The following is a 12,392-nucleotide window of genomic DNA, read 5'->3' on the forward strand; positions in this document are numbered from 1 at the left end:
CTAGGAAGTCTCTATGCCCTTGTTGCCTAGCAAGGTTGCTTCTGGGTCAGCAGGAACTGGGCTCAGGACCAAAATATGTGTAATGGACTCATTTCCTGTTCTCTGGCAAGCCAACATCACTGACCCAGACCCTTTGCTTTCATGGAATTAGGGGAAGGGGATTTATGAGGAGCGTGTTGGCTTCTTGGCTCTGAACTCCCTTCAAGCCCTCATTAGAATATCTGCTGGTTTATGAATCTTAATAATCTAAGAGAGAATCCCAGCCAAGACACGGAATCAGACTAGATGACAGAATGGATGAAAAACTGTGCAGTGAGGGGCAGGTAAGACAGCTCAGCATTCGCTGCTAAGCCTGATGACCTGGGTTCTATTCCCGGGATCCACACAGGGGACTGAAAGAACCGATTCCCACATAATTGTTCTCCAACTTCCACACATGTGTCATAGTGTGCATGCCCCACCCCCACACCTCTCTATCCTGTGACTGTACTCCAGGGCCTTGGCTGTGATCCTCCATTTCTGGTTCCTGTACTTGCTCGCTTGCTTGCTTGCAGATTTGTTGTTGTTGCTGCTGCTGCTGTTCGTTTTTTATTTTTACAGGGTCTCATGTACTCAGGCTAGCCTTGAACTCTGTATAGCTAAGGGTAGTTGGGATTATAGGTATAAATCGCCACATGCAGTTTATTCTGACCTGAGGTTTGAACCCAGAACCTGATGCATGTTACACAAACGTTCTACCCACTGAGTCACATCTCCAATTTGACCTTGTATTTCTACTCCTCCCTCCACCTCCAGAGTGCTGGGATTACTACGCTGGAGCAGCACCGGGCCCAGTTTATGTAACACTGGGGGTTGAAGGGGGCGGGGGGGGATTTTGTTCATGTTAGGTAAGTGCTGAGCCAGCTGAGCTACCTCCATAGCCCCACCATCTCATGTTTTCTGGATCAGTTCTACCCTTCTTGTAATTTTGAGTTGTTCAATAGTGTCCCAACAGATTGCTTACAGTCAGGTTGGTTTCCGTTGCTTGCAGCCAATACCTCTGACTCTGAGCATCTACAAGTCAGTCATGGTCCGGCCGGTCATTCTGCTCAGGCCCTCCACTCTGTGTGCCTTTGCCCTCCTGGCAATCCTATGATCATCTAGAAAAGAGGGAAGGAACAGTCGGAAAATTTGACCACAACTAGGATATAAGCCAGAACAGCCAAGAACTCAGACATCAGGTCTTTTATTTTGTTAGGTTGAGGTGAAGGGGACAGAAGACTGTAAGGCATATGTCATCTCTTTTAAAACATCTCTAACATAGAAGCTGGGCGGTGGTAGCACATGCCTTTAATCTTGGCACTTGGGAGGCAGAAACAGGTGGATCTCTGAGTTTGAGGCCAGACTGGTCTATAGAGTGAGTTCTAGAACAGCCAAGGCTACACAGAGAAACCCTGTCTTTAAAAAACTATATTATTATTATTACTATTATTATTTATTATTACTATTATTAAATGTGGTTTAAATATCCTTGGCCCAGGGAGTGGCACTATTAGAAGGTGTGGCAGTAGGCTTTGAGACCTTTCTCTTACCTGCCTAGAAGCCAGACTTCTCCTGTTTGCCTTTGGAAAAAGATATAGAACCCTCAGCTCCTTCACCATCATGTCTGCCTGCACACTGCCATGTTTTCCCCCATGATGACACTGGACTGAACCTCTGAATCTATAAGCCAGCCCCGATTAAATGTTTTCCTTTGTAAGAGTTGCCTTGGTCATAGTCTTTCCTCACAGTAATAGAACCCTAACTGAGACACTAACTCTAACATGGTTATAATGATAATGATTGTCCACAGCCTTTAAAGATCATAAAGGCCAGGACCAAGTTTCCCTTGTGTCCCTGAGCACCTAGGTCATTTAAGAGATGTAGTAAATAAAATACAAGGATGTTGATGGAAGCCAGAGAAAGAGAATCTGGGGAAGAGAAAGTTAATATAGCCTTAATGTCTCCTTATAAAAAGAATTGTCTCAGCTACTTGAGAGCTAAAGATTAAGACACCCCCCACCCCCCCCCACCCCCCCACCCCCCCCACCCCCCCACCCCCCCCCACCCCCCCCACCCCCCGCAGAACCAGCGCTGCAGGGATTTACAGGTGTTGACTGAGGAGGGAAAGCCTGAAGCTTTAGCCGTCAGACAGGCAGCGGGAGAGAGTCCACATACCCGAGCAGGCAGAGCTGATTTGGGTCCAGCCCAGACAACATGCCAATCCATTTCTTCTTGGAAGGGGGCCCCGAGAATGCCTGCAAGCTGAATTGAGATGGCTCTCCAAAAAGCATTTGAATCTGTTTCAAAGGTGTTGACAGACTGGGAAGAGACCATGTGCATGTAGAGAGCCAGGCACAGTTTCACTACCCCGACCACTGGAGTGTAACCCATCACTTCTAGTAAGCCTGGCTTAGTGGAACACTCTTAGTTGGAATTTGCTTTTCTTTTTCTTTTTTTCTTTTCTTTCCTTTTTAAATATGGACACAGTATCTTGCTATAGAGCCCAAGCTGGGTCAGACACCCCATCCTGCCTCTCCCTCCTGAGTGCTTAACTCTGGGTCCTCAAGCATTTATTTGTTACAAACTGAGACAGGTACTAATTCCTTGGGGGGGGGGGGTGTCAAGATAAGGTTTCTCTGTGTAGCCCTGGCTGTCCTGGAACTCACAGAGATCTGCCTGCCTCTGTTTCCTGAGTGCTGGAAGTAAAAACATGTGCCACCATACCCAACTCAGGTGCTAATTCTTGTTTAAGGGGTTGGGTAGTGAAAATTTTATTTTTTTATTACATTTACTTGTATGTGTGCATGTGTGGAGGACAACTTGTTGGAGTTAATTCTCTCTTCGTTCTAGGGAACCAACCCAGGCTCTCAGCTTGGTGGCAAAAGCCTTTACCCATTGAGCCATTTCACCATCCTGCAACCAGCATTTTATAAGTTCTAATTTTGTTTTTCACACCTCTGGAATTACAGGTAGAGTTTATAGCACCCCACACACCAGTTTCTTGTCTGAAATGTGACATTTCTAGAATTATATTGTTTTCCAAGTTTGCATTTGGCCACTGCAGATAACAAACAACCCTCAGTGAGGCCATGTTTGAGAAGAGTCCAGCCTTTATCCTCCTAGAAACTTTCTCAAGGCCTGTGAGAGCTCACAGTGAGCCCAAAAGGCAGAAAATGTCGGCAGCCTTTAAGCGCTAACCATATAGCCCATTACAGAACCTCCCCCCCCCCCCCCCCCCCCCGCCTCTTCTTAATTGTTGGCTGCTGAGAAAGGGACCCTGAGCATGCAGTCTGTCTCCACTGAGCTCAAATTAGAGACACTTCCAACTGCTTTCCGAGGAACCTGCACCCATCCTGGGTTTGTCTTCAAATTCACACCGATGAGCTGGAGGAGGTGATTAATGTAACCTTTTCCCCCCACATTGTCTGTGAAGCATCTTCTATGTTTCAAAGCTGTCCTCTTACTTTTAACATGTAGACCCAGTGGCGACTGCTATTCCTCAGTGAGGGTTCTGTTACTTCTTTCGGCCCCGGGTTTAGAGCTCCAAGTAGATTTGTGGCGCGCGGGGCGGGGGGCGGGGGGCGGGGGATGCTATAGGAAGAGTAGAAAAGTAAGGTCAACTTATTTCCTTTGCTTCTTCCCTGGGGAGAGATCAGCCAGTCCCAGGGTAGGGAAAACTAGAGAAGGGGGTGAAAACATGTAAATCCTAGCAGGGGGAGCCGAGAACGGAGATGGAATGGCAGCAGGCGCTGGAGTTCAGCTGCCAGCAATAATCCGATGCCCTGCATCGCTCTGGGGAGAGGAGCCAAGACTTCCCAAATCCAGGCGCCCCAACAGGATTGCAAAAGACACACCCATCGGCCCACAGACAGACAGCGCTGCCCAGAACCCGTGAGACACCTTGGGAAGCTGCCCACGTTCCTGGAGACCTCCCTGTAAAAAGCTGTCTTTGTACAAGGCGGACTATTGAACCCCCGGCCTGGAGATGCACAGAACTGAAAGGGGGCGGGTGTTTTTGATGAGCGATTGCAGAAAAATTGTCCTCCGCTTTGTTGCAGGGCTAGCCGCCAATTCTTCCCCGGGGTGGCAGCAGGCAGGGCCGACTGAGCAGGCACGCAAAGGCGCTGGGAAAGCTTTGATGTCAACAGAGGTAGGCAGGGCAGGCCCGGGTGGAAAACTGTGAAGTCAGCAGTTATCTCTGGCACTCCTCCCTTCCCTTGGCTTCCCATTTCTCCACCCATTTCCCCCCTCTCCGCTTCCAACTTCTCATTTCCCAGGGGGACCCTGGAATATATGAAAACCCGCTGTCACCAGATAGGAGCGGCCCCTCCCCCCCTTCCAGGCTCCAACTATCACAGTCTGTTCCCTCCCCAAATCTAAAACAAACAAAGACAAAGACGTGCGGTCCAGGTTCCATACATTTCTTAAGGAAACCAATGCAGAAACCCTACCCTTTATGCGCCCACAGTTACACCCCAAGGACTTTGGGGGCCTCAAGTTTGAAGTGGTCTCTTCTGGGCTTAGAAGGAGTCCAAAGTGCCTCAGACCAACACAGCTGCTTGGTGTATGGCTCAAATTTAAGCCACAAATTATAAAATGATAAATTCGAGGCTCAAGTCTCTTCCAGGAAAGTCCATGTTGTCAAGATAAAGTTACAACCTCATGGACGTAGGAGCCCGTCTAACTGCTGACTAATCCTCAAACTCATTTTCCTGCCTGAGAAATTTTTTTCCCCTCTATTTTCTCTGTGTCTGCCCGAGTGACCTCGGGCAGGGCGATCTTGGGGGCCGCTCAGCCCCGGAGCTCCGAGCTTCATTATATAATGGCTGCTTTCGTTTTTGTGAGTAGGGAAGTTTAAGAAACATCTTTGTTCTTGGGCCCTTGGCGGCTGAGAACAGTCAGAAAGGCATGGGCAGCTGCGAGCACTTCAAACAACGGGCTAGAATCTGAAGTCTGTAGTAAAACAGAGCTGTTTAAGGAATTTGGGTTCAAAGTACCTAGTCTGTGATCTGGGCAAGATTGCAACATGAGTTCACTGTCCTTTGGAATTCTCTTACAGGGTCTGTTCTGGTGACAGTGTGGAACAAGTAATTAGGCCACATGCACGCCTTGTAATGAGTTCCGCTACTGGAGCTTCAGCAAATACAAAGAGATGTCCAAGGCAGTAAGTGGCCTGAACTCCTTCCAGGCTCAGTCACACTGACCTCTTGACCACCTGGGGCTGCAGGAAGCTGCTCCATCATGCCTCCAGCTTCTCCAACACCATGCTTCGGTCCATGACCGTGTGTCTTGCAGGTCACTCTAGCCTAGAGGACCAGCAGGGTCATGAGTCATAACCACTTCAGCGTTTTTCTCCTAGATTTGAGTCCTAGATTTTACACTTTAGGTTTTTCATCCTCCCTTCCCAAGGGGCCTAGGGTCCTGGGTGGCAGGCAGTTAGTGTTCTCTGGTGTCACTTCGTGTCACTTTGCTTTGCCACGCATCCCACCCACTCTAGGCGCCACCGCAGCTGCTCCTGTTTCTGCTTTTCCTGAAGTCAGCCCCGCTGTCATTACAGTTGCCTTTTCTGGGATCCTTCAAACTGTGGAGAGAGTTCTTTTCCTGTGATTATAGCTCTTTCTTCCAATTTCGACTAGTCTGGCGTCTCTGTGATTATAGTTCATTAGGACTCCCAAAGCTAGAGAGAGAACTTTTTAACGCTATCTTGTTTGTATTTTTAAAATAACATTTATTATACTTTTTTTTTTTTTTTTTGCAGGGAGCCATTTAAAAAAAAAAAACCCTTAGTAGTGGTTCTCAGTCTCTTGGTCTCAATAACTCTCAGCAGTATTTTTAGAAATAAAAGTAATATATACATCGGGTAAAGACTAAAACAATAGACAAAAAGGGGGTAGGTAAAGGAAAAATAAAAGTTCTCTCTTCTTCAATATATTCCAAAAGTATAGCTGTGGTGACTGGTTTTTATATATTAATATAGTTTATGTCTTTTCAAAACTTTGCAGGAGATCTTGCTATATTTATCTTCTGCATTGCACTTTCCATCCAAAATCCCACTTACAAGCATCAAAGATCTCCTCCCTTCTTTTAATGTCCGTGCTGTCTTTCTTAGAGGAGAGTGAGCTTTCCGAGTGAGAAGCACTCAGCATCGTTCCGGGGCCCCGGCTGGCCATTTACTTCCCTGGGCTGAGCATCATCTATCTGATTACCAAGTTCAGGAGGACACACTGTGTGCCTTAGGATAACTCTGCTCTTAAGATCCAGTCTTGGAGGAAGGGTCCCTCTGCTCCCCAAGAAGTGCCTGGACTGCTGACACCAATGCACCTCTGGGTTTCAACAGGAGGAAGTCTATTTCTCCCAGTGCAGCAGCTAACTGAAGCTGGGGGGTGGGGGTGGACTGAGCCTCATCTGAAGTTCATTTTGTCTCGCTTTGTTCAGAGTCTCAGCAAGAAAGAAGGCTGGCTGGGTGGTGGTGGCACACGCCTTTAATCCCAGCACTTGGGAGGCAGAGGCAGGCGGATTTCTGAGTTCGAAGGCCAGCCTGGTCTACAGAGTGAGTTCCAGGACAGCCAGGGCTACTCAGAGAAACCCTGTTTTGAAAAAGAAAAACAAACAAAAAAGAAAGAAGGCTGCTCTTGGGCACTTTAGGGTTCCCCAAATGTTACCACAGAGATGTATGAAACTCTAGTTTGTAATGATGGATGTTCACTGTTTGATTAAGAACACCCCAATGATCATTTCAGACAAATACCTGGGTGCCTTAAAAAAAAATACAAGGACAGGCAAATTGTTTACCGTAGAATTACTAGACAAAAGACATGAGCTTTTATGTCTAAATCAAAATGGAAGAAAAAATAATAATAAACCCCCAACATTGATAGAAATTGTGAAGGGACGTAGGGGGGTGACTCAGTTAGCATAAAGGTCTGACTCTTCACTTTATGTAAAAACTTAAGTTTAATCCCCCAAAGCCGCTGGGTGCCTAAGCTCTGGGTGGTAGAAGACAGAAGGGTGCTTCGGGCTTGTCAGTCTATCTAAACCGGTGCGGTCTAGGTTTATCCAGAGGCAGTGTCTCAAAAACTAAGGTTAAGGACTGGAACTGCTGCATGGTGGTAGAGTGTTGCCTATCATGTGTGAGGCCCAGGGTTCAATCCTCAACACTGGTAGAAAAAAAAAAAAACAAAAATAAGGTGGACAGTCAATGAGGAAGATACGAAACAGCTACTTCCAGTCTATGAACACACACATGCACACACATACATATGCACACACACACACACACATCCAGAGATGGGGGGGGGAGGGTTTGGGAAGGGAACACCTCTATAATAAAGAGATCTACTTTTTCTTTCAGTTCTAGGATCAAGTCCAGGACCTTGCATGTACCAAGTATGGGCTCTACCACTGAGGTACAATCCCAGCCCACACAAAAGGCAAAAACTAACATTGATCTACTCCTTCTAATAAGATGGCTTCTGGCTGAGTGTGGTGGTGCATGCCTTTAGTCCCAGCTCTTGGGAAGCAGAAGCAGAAGCAGATGGGTCTCTGTGAGTTTGAGACCAAACTAGTCTACATAGTGAATTCTAAGACAGCTAGAGCTTCATAACAGATTCTGACTCAAAAAAAAAAAAAAAAAAAAAAAAAAAAAAAAAAAGATACGTTCTATGTTAAGCATGCTGTCTGTACTAATTTTTTCATCTTCATTATACCCTTATGAGATGGAGATCAGTATTACCTTCAATTTTTATATCGAGGGTCCTCAAATGAAAATTGTTAATAAACTAACCTCAGACCACTGTGATTAGTAGATGTTGAGGTAGTGTCTTCATTCGTGTGATTCCAAAAACTGGTTTTAACCACCCACCACAGGGTATTCCTACGGTTTGATCTGGTATTTGAAAATGTGTGGCAACTTTTGGGGGCTCAGTGTACACACATGTGCATGTATGAGATATGCATGGCTCACAGGGCATCTGCAGTCATACTCTGTCCAAACCGTACATCATGCTAGCCAGGAGATAAGTTACCTCAGTCTTCTCATCAGCAAAACAGGGCTGCTTTTGATGAGGTCATTAATATTTGTAAAGCACGAAATAATTCTGCCTGGCAAGTGAGTACTCATTGAATCAAATGAGTTAATTTGCTTTACAATGTTTTTTTTTTTTTTTATTCCAAAGGCAGCTGTGTGAATTTATATTTGTATTGTCATAAAACAATTTAAAGCATATACAAGTGTATGTCGCAAAAAGAGAACGTTTTAGGCTGGAGAGCAGTTAGGTTCAGCAGTTAAACGCTAAGGCTCAGTACCAAGAGGGCAAAAAGTGGGAGTCTTCCTTTTGTTTCCATGAGTTTTCAGGCTCCTTCCCTCCCTCCCTCCCTCCCTCCCTCCCTCCCTCCCTTCCCTCCTTCCCTCCTTCCCTCCTTCCTTTCTTCTCTGTATATATAGGTTGTTGGATGTTTTTGTTTTGTGTTGTTTTGTTTTGTTGGCTTACTTTTGAGAGAGGTGTCTCGTGTATCCCAGGCTAGTTTTGAACTTGATACCTAGCAGCAGTACTTCTGATCCTCCTGCCTTCCCCTCCTCGTGGTGACATTGCAGATGTGCACTGCTTTTCCTCACTGAGTGACAGGGTGCTGTGACTGAACCCAGAAGCCAGGGCTTTGTGCACAGGAGGTGAGCGTTCTACCAACTGATCCATACTCCTAGCCCATGCACACAGCTGTATCTGTATATAATTCAAGCATCCCACTAGGAGACCAGCTCTGTGTAGTAATTAACAAATGGATACTGGAACAAGACTGATCCAGTACAGGTTCCAGTTCATCAACCCACTACTGTGTGACTTCTAACAAGTAAACTAAGTCCCAGAAGCTCAGTTTTCTGCATTTCCATAATGAAAAAAAAAGGGGGGGAATTCTTCCTTAATATGGAGAGTAGGTATTAATGTGTATGTAAAGCTCTTAAAATGTTACCCAATGCACAGAAAATAGTTAGCAGATGTTAGTACTCATAGCAATCTGCACACGTGGTGTGGTGATTTGAATAAAAATGGCCCCCACAGGCTCACGTATTTGCATGCAGTATTACTCCAGAGTTGGTGAACTGTTTGAAAGGATTGGAAGGGTTAGGAGGTGTGGCCTTGTTGGAGGAAGTGTGTCTATCACTCAGAGTGCGATTTGAGATTTCAAAAGTTCATGCTAGGTCCGGTGGCTCTCTGCCTGCTGCCTGTGGATCTGGATGTAAAGCTCTCAGCTACTGCCCTGCACCATACCTGCCTGGATGCTGCCATGCGCCACACCATGGTGATAATGGACTAAGCACTAAAACTGTAAGTAAGCCCCTAACTAACTTATTCCTTTTATAAGAGTTGTCTTGAGCCGGGCAGTGGTGGCGCACGCCTTTAATCTCAGCACTTGGGAGGCAGAGGTAGGCGGATTTCTGAGTTCAAGGCCAGCCTTGTCTACAGAGTGAGTTCCAGAACAGCCAGGGCTATACAGAGAAAGCCTGTCTCAAAATCCCCCCCCCAAAACCCCCCCAAATAAAACAAAACAAAACAAAAAAAGAGTTGTCTTGGTGATGGTGTCTCTTTGTAGCAATAGAAACCCTGACTAAGACACATGCTTAGTTAGGATTAGTTAGGGATTTGCTTCCTCTTAATATAATATAGAAATATATATACACACACACATATATATATATATGTGTGTGTGTGTATACATATACATACATATATATTTGCTTATTTCTTTAAAGCCTTTACATATTTAGTTATTTAACTTTATGCGTGTGAATGGTCTGCTTACATGTATGTATGTATGTATGTGATACTACATGCACACCTGGTGATGAGGTTAGAATAGAACATCTGATCCCTTAGAACTGGAGTTACAGATGTTTTTGAGCAACCATGTGAGTGATGGGAATGCATCTGGATCCTCTGGAAGAGTAGCAGGTACTCTTAACCACTAAGCCACCTCTCCAGCCCAGATGTCTCATTTTAAAACGGCTACAGTACTTCATATCACAACCACTCTGCTTTATTTAAATACACCCCAATTTGATGCTGTTCCTAGCGTTTGGATATTTTCTTATCTGAGGATGATATAGAATTTTAGGATTGATCACCAGCCCTAATTTGTTTTCTACTTTACTTATCTAACAAATACACACATCATGTATCTTACGTAGATAATAACCCTTTACCATGGCAGCCACACATGCACGTGAGCAGCTGGGTAAAACAAGCCTGGTCCGGTCTAATCTGAGCTCATATTCCCCAGTCTAAGTGAGAAAATGTAACTGATAGAGTAACAGCACTGAACTAAGGACTATTTTGTCACTATCATTACAGATAGGGAAACTGAGGCAGTCAATTCTAGTCAACTCTAGCAGTTGATTGACTTGTCAACATTACATGGCTAGAAGGAAGAGAACTGAGACTCGGAATCCAGCAGTCCCCTTCCTGAGCTCACACACTTCCTGATTTTGTTGTTTTGTTTTGAGATAGTGTCTCACTGTATAGCCCAACGTGATCTTGGATGCACCAATTTCATCTTCCCAAATGCAGGGTTATAGGCATGGACCAACTACCACACTTTACTGAGTCCATAACTTCCCTCCCTCTTTTTTGTTTGTTTGTTTGTTTTTGTTTTGTTTTGTTTTGTTTTGTTTTTCGAGACAGGGTTTCTCTGTGTAGTCCTGGCTGTCCTGGACTCACTCTGTAGACCAGGATGGCCTTGAACTCAGAAATCCACCTGCCTCTGCCTCCCAAGTGTCCCTCCCTCTTTTTAAAACAAACAACAAAAAAACCAGAACAGAACAAAACAAAACAAAACAGGCTCTCATTATGTAGCTCTGGTTGGTCTAGAACTTGTTATGAAGCCTGCCTGTCTATCTCCCAATGATGATGTGTTCCACCAACTCAGCACATTGTACTACTTCAAAACCTGTGGCTTTCACTTCATTGAAACCCCAGACTCTCATTCTGTCACCTTCCACACCTATCTTATGGATGAGAACTGAGCTTCTTTGGAATATATTTAGGAATCTAAATAGTAAGTAGCCCAAAGGGCCCTGTGACTGCAAAATCAACGTGTCTCCTCAGATAGCCAAAAGCCAGCCTGTCCAGGAAATGCTGCTAAGGCTAGCCTCCCCTCCCCTCCCTGCCACACACACACTGAGAAAGCCCCCCTATGATACTGCGAGCTTGCTGTCTTCAGAGTGCTGGCTCTGAGGCTAGCCTCTCAGTTCTGTCTTTGTGCAACACTGGACTGCTGTGGGGCAAACTCACAATGCAGGGCGGTGGGCAGCCATAGAGCAAACAAATGATTGTGTTGCAGCTGGTCTGGGAACAATGCATTTCCAATTAGGTAGTACAAAACCCACAAAAATAACGTTGCTTTTTTCTGACTTATTCTGGGTCTGAGTCTCTCACAACTGAACTCAGCCAACTCATATTCACGAAACGCCAAGGCCCAGAAGTCTGCTCAGGAGTTTGCTAGTGGAACGTGAAGCTTGTCTCTGTCCTCTCTCACAGGTCCCATCCCTCCCCCCAGGCAGCATTTTAGCTTTTAAATGTACGTACTAAATGCCTTTTTCTTTAAAGATATGACTGAGATATTTTTTTTTGGAGTGTGTCCAAACAATCTGGGAAACGCAAACTTGACAAGAGCCACAGGGAAGTATGTTTTACAACTCAAAGGAACAAAAAAAAAAAGAAAGAGAGAGGGAGAGAAGAAAGAGAGAGAGAAAGAAAGAAAGAAAGAAAGAAAGAAAGAATGTAAGGCAAAGTATGAATTGTGATCTTTAGAAATCAGGACAGCCCTCCATGTGGAAGATTTTCATGAAGCTCAACGGAAAAAATATATAAACATATATTGCTAGTATGCTAGTATAAAGTTCTGGAAAGTTGTTTTATTAATGATAAGAGCCACTTCCCACTCTAACATTCTAAAGCCTGCATTTCCCCCCTAAAAATAGCCTTGTATCTCTGGATTATGTTCTTACAGAGAGACAGGACTGCAGGCCAGGCTTCCACCCATCCTGAAGTTTGACTTTGGCTCATGGAACTTCCTGTCCTGTTCCAGCTGTGACATGTTGAAAGTAGACATGAAAACTGTGGACTTTGCTGTACTCTGGGAGCCTTTGCTGTCAGTCTGACCTTTGGATCTTAGGAAATAGGGTGGGTGAATCTTAGGAATAGGGGCAGAGACGGGGCTTCTGAAGGACTAGTTCCGGAGTCTATCCTTTGTTCACAATAGTGAAGCAGGCAAATTGCCTTTCCTATGGATGCTTGATCCAACCTGGGTCACAAGGAGATGGTTGAGCAATGTGTGGATGAAGGGCTTGCCTTGCCTTTGATCACAGTGCATAAAAC

At 45.2% G+C, this 12,392-nt stretch overlaps 1 long non-coding RNA gene across 2 annotated transcripts; it reads left to right on the top strand.

Moving 5' to 3' along the window:
* Positions 1-3,606: 3,606 nt before the first annotated feature.
* LOC143443923 (uncharacterized) lies at positions 3,607-7,651 on the top strand. Of its 2 annotated transcripts, XR_013113339.1 has the most exons (4): positions 3,607-4,171; positions 5,081-5,185; positions 6,457-6,571; positions 7,373-7,651. It is a non-coding gene; the product is annotated as an uncharacterized LOC143443923 (long non-coding RNA). The 2 variants fall into 2 exon arrangements; XR_013113340.1 differs by lacking the exon at positions 6,457-6,571 and having other exon boundaries at positions 3,614-4,171.
* Positions 7,652-12,392: the final 4,741 nt, after the last annotated feature.

Source organism: Arvicanthis niloticus, chromosome 11 (genome assembly GCF_011762505.2).
Source record: "Arvicanthis niloticus isolate mArvNil1 chromosome 11, mArvNil1.pat.X, whole genome shotgun sequence".
Classification (NCBI taxonomy): Eukaryota; Metazoa; Chordata; class Mammalia; order Rodentia; family Muridae; genus Arvicanthis; species Arvicanthis niloticus.